Genomic DNA, 8,730 nt, shown 5'->3' on the forward strand with positions numbered 1-8,730 from the left:
ACCCCACCGAACCTTCACCAAGGGGATGACCTTAGTCCGGAGGACCTGCTCCTTCCGATCGAGGATACGAACTGGCTGCTCAATGTAAGAAGCGTCCTTACGAACCTCTAGTAGCTGCCAATCGATAACAGGAATGATGTCTGACCCACACTTCATCAGCATAGAGACATGAAAAATGTTGTGGATGCCAAACAACTGAGATGGCAAGGCAAGCCGATAGGGTATGGCGCCAACACGCCTAATGATCTTGAAAGGTCCTATAAATCTCAGGACAAGCTTGCCCGTTGCTCCAAATCGAACTACGCCCTTCATGGGTGAGACCTTGAGATACACTCTCTCCCCAACAGTGAACTCCAAGGGATATGCCGGTGATCAGCAAAACTCTTCTGCCAGCTCTGAGCTGTGCACATCCTCTACTTGATGATATCGATAGCCTTTGACATCTGCTGCACAAGCTCAGGACCTAGGAGACGCCGCTTTCTGACTTCGATCCAACAGCTCAGAGATCTGCACAATTTGCCATATAATGCCTCAAAAGGAACCATGTCAATGGTCGCCTGATAGCTATTGTTGTATGCGAATTCAGCCAATCGTAGATGCTCATCCCAGCTACTCCCGAAATCAATCGCGCAGGCCCGAAGCATATCCTCAAGGATCTGGTTGACCCTCTCGGTCTGGCCATCGGTCTGCAGATGATATGCAATACTGAGTTATAAATCAGTGCCCATCGCTCTCTCTAAGCTCTCCCAAAACTAAGATGTGAACTTCAGGTCAGGAACACCGTGAAGTCTCACGATCGCATAAACATACAGCTTGGCGAGCCGGTCCAAATGTCAAGTCTCACAAAACTCAAGAAAATGTGCCGACTTCGTCAGACGGTCCACGACAACCCAAATGACGTCATGACCACACTGAGTCATCGGCAAACTCATGATAAATTCGGTAGATACGTGCTCCCACTTCCACATCGGGACGCTCAACGGCTGCAATGGACCAGGGGGTCTCTGATGATTGGCCTTGACACGCTAGCATGTGTCACACTCGGTAACAAAACTGACATTCTAATGCTTCAACCCCACCCAAAAATACTATCTCCTCATATCACGATACATCTTCGTCGAGCCAGGGTGGATTGAAAACCGCGATCGATGTGCCTCAGTCATAAGATCTCTGTGCAACTCAGGAATATCCAGGACACACAGTCGGCCTCTGAAGCGTAGTCCACCATCAGAACCAATCTGCCAATCTGTCTGACTCTCAGATGCTGCCTTTGCTCGGTAATCCTGTAACGAATCATCTGTCCGTTGAGCCTCGATCATCCTTGCAACAAGAGAGGGTTGAATCGATAAGCTCGATAGCTGAACGATAGAAGACTGCGGACTAAAATTGAAGTCATACTCTGCTATATCCTTGAGAATCCTCTACTCCTGAATCATCATGTGTGCCACCAGGCCCCGTGGCTGACGACTGAGGGCATCCGCCACCACGTTTTCCTTGCATGGGAGGTACTAGAGGTAAAAATTATAGTCATTCAGGAGCTCCATCTAACTCCTCTGCCTCATGTTCAACTCAGACTGAGAGAATAGGTACTTCAAGCTCTTGTTGTCGGAGAAGAGCTCGAACCTAACTCCATAGAGGTAGTGCCTCCACATCTTCAATGCAAAGACGACTGATGCCAGCTCCAAATCATGCATGGGGTAGTATTCCTCTCGAACCTAACATACCTTTTCTTTTTATTCATGTTACATCTATCCTAAGAACCATAATTTGGATATTTTAACCTCAATTACTTATGTCGTGCATGTAATTTTCTGTAATTTTTAAGTGGTTGGATATCATCCATAACACCTACTCGAGATCAAAAGTTTTTAATATTGGTCCTCGAATTTGGTTACATGGAACTGTACGAGGGTTGTGATGGCGTCATAACTGATTGGGTCTGATTCAAACCATGACCACTAACCTCCGGCGTTGAGAAAAAGTGAGCTTCAGTTGTGGCTTGACCATTCATCTATTCAGCCAATTGTTGTGCACTTGTTACTTAAGCGATTGGAAAAGGTTAATGCTCTTCCTCCAAATGAGATCTTTTTTACCTTAGAGATCCAAGGACTTGCGAAGGTGCAACAATTGTATAGTTGAAACGAAAAGAAGAAAAGATGGATATAATGAGAAGGTGAGAATAAATTACCACTATGAAAGGATTGCCCATTTGGCAGAGAGCAATAGAGTGCTTTCGAGAGTAGTCTGCTGATGAGTGAAGCAAATGCAATAAAAAAATTACAACTATGGTCAGCCCAGCATAAGAGTGCAGGAAGATGGGTTCCTAAGCTATTATCTTACTTTAGATCTGGCACACAAGCGCGGATGGAAGAGAATTATAACGACTCATTAAAATCTAAGCTAGTGCAGCGCGTGCACAAGGACAGACTACACCTAATTCTCTGTTAAGGGTCTGCTGCTACTGAGCAAGGAGAGACTAAATCTAGATACATAGCATTGCACTGGATTGATAGTTGTGTTTGTTGTTGGGTTCGGAGGACTCTTCTTAGATCTGTTTGTGATATTTATTAGATTCAAAACAAAAGATGGGAGAATAATCGTCCATCCACGTAGCTTCATCATGTGTAAACATCTAGAAAAAGAGCGATTTCACTTTGTCGACAATGATTTCATTTATGAGGATGCACTTTGAAGCTGACGTGGCTAGAGCAACCGTTCATTTTTATCCGGGAGAACTAAAATGTTAAATTTGCCAAAAGTCGAGCCAATCCTTGAATCCATGCTATCTATCTTTTGAATATCTTTTATGTTACGTGGCAACATTAGTGCCATCTATCTGATACGTACGGATTTTGGTACAAATATTGCCCCCTCATATTTAAGGCTATTTGACAAAGAATAGCAAAAAATGTGGTCATGTATTGATTTTTGTGATACATGTCAGATTTTCTTCTTATAAAAATATTAGATGGCGTCGCCATCCCATCATTCTTTTTGTTATTAAGCTTCACACGTAATGTAGAGAATATATTTCCATTTCTACACTAGAACTTTCATTTCAGAATTCACTCCAATCATCATGTAATAATTAATGCTTCACATGCGGAAGCATTATATACACCATCTCTTCTTCTTTGCTAGTTTCTTTTCTAAAGCTCTAAATCTCATTTTCTTATCCCTTGCGGCTATGGTTCCAAAGACCGCGAATCTCTTTAAATAAAGTCAACCTGCAACAATCTCTTTACCTCTTCCTTGATTTTGAGGGTGACTTCCATAGTCATCCTCCGTGGGGGATGCCTAATTGGTCATAATCCTTCTTTAATCATCAATGAATGTTTGACCAACTTTCGGCTCAAAACCAGACATTTCATGATAATCTCATGCAAAGCAATCATTAGAATTTTGAAGAAGTTCGACCATTGCCATATGTTTATCTAAAGATAAACAATCACTAATGTATGTCGGTTGATAACAGTGGCATTTCCTAAATTAACTTCAACCAACAGATCTTGTACGTCTACTTATGAATCATTGAGCTTTACAGGAGCAACTATTCTTCAAAACTTATACCATTTTCAAAAATTTCATCATATTCTAGCAAACATTTGGCTATGCTATCCAAGTAACCATTACCCAATATTCTTCTCTACTTGAGCTCATTTACTTTTGGAGAATTAGGCCGCAACCTCAGCCTAGCTATATTCCTTTTTTTTTTGTTAAGGTCGTATTCATGAGGACTCGTCAACGATATAAGACTGCCCTGGCCAGAGCACAACTATTGTTCCTGGCGTAGTTATCTCCTTCTTCGCAAATGAACTTATGTCCCTTACCTTAATCATGGGATTCTTTGATAATGATGTCCCAGTCAAAATGCCAAATCGATTGCATCCAACGAAAGTCACAGGCCCGACATCTTCTTTACACAAGTATGTATCCACTGCGTTAGATCCAACATGAAAATTTTTAATGTTGGATGAAACTATTTCAATTTTTCTCTTATTCTAAAAGATCAAGGACTAATAATGAGATGAATGGATACATAAATTTGCATGAATCCAATCACGACCCGGGAGTGCATTATAATTAAAAGATGAAGGCACAACGAAAAAAGCCATCAACGCTCTCTTGCTTCCGACTATTAAAATGATTAATAAAATTTCTTTTGCATTTGTTACCCCACCGGTGAAGTCTGTAACAATTTCGGTAGGAATTAGATCGAAATAAATTTTTCTCAATTTTCTTAGCATAGTTATTGGCAAGATATTCACGACTACCCCATTATCTACCCATGTATGGGGAATAAGGCGTCCGTTTATATGAGCTGAAATAACCAATAGTTTGAGATGTTGTAATATTATCAAAGAAAGTTGATCAAAATTTACTTTCTCATCATCTACGCAGGTTCAATGGTGATAGAATACGACTCTTCGCATCGTTACTTCTTGTTGTTACTTGTTTCTTCTTTAATCTGTGTTACTCTTGCCTTCTCAACATCTCCTTCGATACTATTTAGCTAGTCTAGCTTATCCAAGAAGTTGAGAGGGAGAATAAACGCCATCTTACAATTCACCCTTATTAGGGGTAAGGTTCTAAATGTAATGGTCGTTCGTTTCTACCCAGAATCTTCTTCACTGTTCTTTGGATTTGTTTCTTACTGAAAATCGATGTCTACTTATAGAAACTTCGTGTTCGCCAATAATTCTTTGATCATCATTTTTTCCTTTACGAAATCATATTGATTCGAATCTTCTTCAGACATATCACTTAGCTTCCTACCTACAAGATTTTATTCATCCTGAACTATTTGCTGGCTTTCATGCAAATTGATTTTTTTCTACCTTATGCCTTTTGTTTAAACTATTCACCAATGTTCAATTACGACTATTATTTATTCGATCGTGCGCCGATGACCATTTATGTCGAATATGTGTAGATTTTGTTCTTCCAAGTTTCTGTAGGCTGCTCGTTACCATTACCAACGACGTTTCTACATCCTCGTCATTTCCATCATATATTGTGGAAATTTAAGATGAAGGACCCTAATCTAATGATTAATAGTATATATCATTGGTTTAACCATTCACGACCATTTTACATCATATCTGCTTTGAAATTTGTGTTGTTTTGCACTTGAATTAGCGCTCAAAGGATGAATAGCCTAGGTCCTTCGAACATTATTATAATTACCATACCTATTGCCTTGTCTTATCAGCGGATGAAATTCTTTTGTCAATCGATGTTGCTAAATATCTTCATAGCATCTTTTACACAAATGATTCTCTTTGATCACCGATTTATTACCTGAAGAACACTGCTCCTAGTGTTCCCTCTGTGATTGTTTCTTTTATCGGCATCATTCGACCGATGAACATATCGCTCTTTTGCCAGTTCAAAATCTTTTCTTTGTTTTGAGGTGTTCAAATTTCTCAGATCTACCATAGCCATGTTGATTCTCAAAGTTGGTGTGAACGGATCGACGTCAACCAACATAGCCTCATTCTCTTTATCTAGGAATTTGAGCATTCCTGAATCTATGTTATCTTGAATTATGTTCCTAAAAGTAATACAATTCCTCATGTAATGAGAACATGAGTTATGTCATTTGTAGTATTTTATCTTTTTAAATTTTCTACCAAGTCATTTGCAGTATTTTATCTTTTTAAATTTTCTACCAAATGAATTCTTTGCTTTGGTAGAAGTTTGATCAATTTAGCCGTCAGTATGAGATCAAATATCTCCCCAGCCTTCGTGATGTTAAAAGAATATTGTTTATTTTGTTTAATAATTCCTTTGAATATATCAGAACCTTGTAGAGATTGTTCATCATCATTGGTAGTTAATACCTTATAAACAAAAGGTTTATTCAGGCCGATTTCTATTAAAACAATCTCGTAATTTGGATTGCAATAATAGGTCCTTGAAGATAAGGTTTTTTTTTTTTTGGTTTTATTCTTTAAGCAACCATTCATATATGGTCGCTTGATCTGATAGATCCACCAGATCTTCAAAATTCATTCCTTTGAATTTCTTCTAGAGCTCCATATATAAACCTTTCATGGCTAGTTTTACAAATTGAGCTTCTAAAAGAAATACCCAACACCTATTTTTAGCCTTTTTAAACCAAGTGATATAATTTTCAGATGCTTCTTCAGGCAACTGTATTAGCCAAGAGAAATCGGCTACGGAAAACTTCAGTTTCAATCCGATAAAACTAAGCATGAAACACTTCTTCCATATCTTGTTAAGATTACACCGAATTCACAGGAAAATTTATATACCATGTAAATGTTGTTTCTTTCAGTGAATTCACAAACCATTTCAATTTTACATATTCATTGGTCAAAAACTCACTACATTGTACAGTGAAATGACCAATATGCACTACTATAGATTAATTTGTGTCTCCAAAAAAACAATGAAAATTCTAGTATTTTTGTTCCCCTTGGTACTCAACAAATCGATCAACCCAATCAGAGTATGGTTTACGATAAACAGGACGATTAGTACGTCGACCGTAACATTGGTCAGTTACTTCGTTTATCAAATTAATAATTTCTTCCTTGCCCGCGGGTAAAAGTATGGGGTTCACTATTGGAGGTATCTGTAAACCATGAACGTGTTGTAAAGAAGGCAGTCGCCCCGCAAGTGCATCATTATTCGGCATAAATGGCCCCACGACAAGCATGTCGTGATTAAAATCATTTTTATTGGGCCCGTTGAATAATCCATTTTGTCCATTTCTCCTAATGCCTACCGATGGTGGCATATTTTGGCCTCCCATATTTGGGTCTGGCTGCACATTACATGGAGATATCATCGGCATTTTTGGTAAGCATTGCTGAATGTATGAATTTCTTGGTTAGGTTGACAGTAATCTGATAACCTCTCATTAAGGAAAGTCACAAGCCCATTTATAACTTTGGTTTTTGTCCAAGAATATTCAGCTTATATCTTACCTTGTTCAGTTAATTCTCATAAGCTAATATTCACACTTCCCATAACTCAATTAGAGTCCACAAAGTTAGTCTGGATGTTGACCATACTTCCAGAATAGTTGGAAGTGGTGGATTAGGGACATCTGGTTTGCCTTGTATTGCAAATGCTTCAACGGCCTGATTGAGGTCCTGTTCTTCAATATTTTCACTAACTCAAGTAGATCATCTACTCATATTTTTTAAAAGTTTCAATTAACAATTGCACACTAGTCACACCGGGCACGCCAAAACGGTGTTGGTCCTTGAATTTTGCCATATGGAACATCTGTGAATGTTGCGTGCGTGCCAAAGCTATTGGCTTCGATTCAAACTATGATCACTGACCCCAGAGTTGAGATAGAGTGAGGTTTGGTCGTGACTCTACTGTTCGTCTATTCAGCTAATTATAGTGCGCTTGTTACTCAGACGACTAGCGAAGGTCAAGGCTCTTCCTCCAAATGAGCTCTTTTTTGCCTTGGAAATCCAATGACTTGTGAAGGTGCGATAATTGCATAGTTAAATGAAATGGAAAAAAGATAGATACAGTGAGAAGATGCGAAAAAATTACCACTATGAAAGGATTGTCCACCTGGTTGAGAGCAACGGGATATTTATGACAGTAGTATGTGGATAAGCGAAGCAAAAGGCAATACCGCCTAGTGTAGGAGCGTAGGTGGACGGGCTCCCGAGCAATGATAGACTGAAACTAATTCTATGGTAAGAGTCCGTTGGTGCTTAATAGGAAGAGACTAAACCTAAATACACGGTATTGTGCTACGTTGATAGTTGTGTTTATTAATGAATTCCGAGGAGACTCTTCATGTATCTTCTTATGATATTTTTAGGCTCGGGGAAAAAAGATGGGAGAATAACAGTCGATGGATGTGGATCCACGTGGCTTCCCATTTAGGAAAAGAGGAAATACACTTTATCATGGGTGATTTCATTAACGAAAATGTACTTTGAAACTGCCATGGTTGTACCAACCGTTCTACTTAGAGAATTAAAATATTAAAAATGTCTCAAGCAAACCAAGAATATATATATCTTTTGTACTACTTGAATACATAAATACAAGGTTTTTGGTAAACATTTATTTTTTTAAAAAAATGATGGTCATTAACTGAATATTTAAGCCTATGGCACACATGTTAGAGATCCCGTCAATTCATCAGGCAGAGAAAACTTTAAGCGAGCAATATATATTAAAAAAATCACGGTAGGACCATCATCATCTGAGCTTCACATGCATGTACGTTGAATTTGGATTATTGGCTTCTGTTCTAGCTGTTCAGCGGACCAACATCATTTAATGGTCGATGATACCACCGTCCCAGACATTCGCCATCCATCTAAATTCTGACCATTCACCCACTTGCATTAGGCTAGGCCTGTTTGGCCAATGGTATTAAGTTGTATTAAATGGGATTGTATTACTAATCTCAACTCAGGATTGGAAATGACATGTTTAGGAGTGTAAGATGGGATTAAAATTAATTTTATATGCTTTGAAAAATAAGAATTGTGTTGGAAAGTGTGAAAAGGAATTTACAAATTCCATGATGATAAATTTCTAAGTATAATTTGAAAGGAAGTCTCAATATTTACTTTTAATTGCATACATTCCAAACATGGTATTGAAAAATATGAGATACACCTCAATCTGGAGATAATACCTTACACATATATTTAATAAATGTTACTTTTACAGTTCGATCCACCTTAATCCAACCTAATGCAGTTGACCAAACGGCCC

Source organism: Magnolia sinica, chromosome 6 (assembly GCF_029962835.1).
Source record: "Magnolia sinica isolate HGM2019 chromosome 6, MsV1, whole genome shotgun sequence".
Taxonomy (NCBI): Eukaryota; Viridiplantae; Streptophyta; class Magnoliopsida; order Magnoliales; family Magnoliaceae; genus Magnolia; species Magnolia sinica.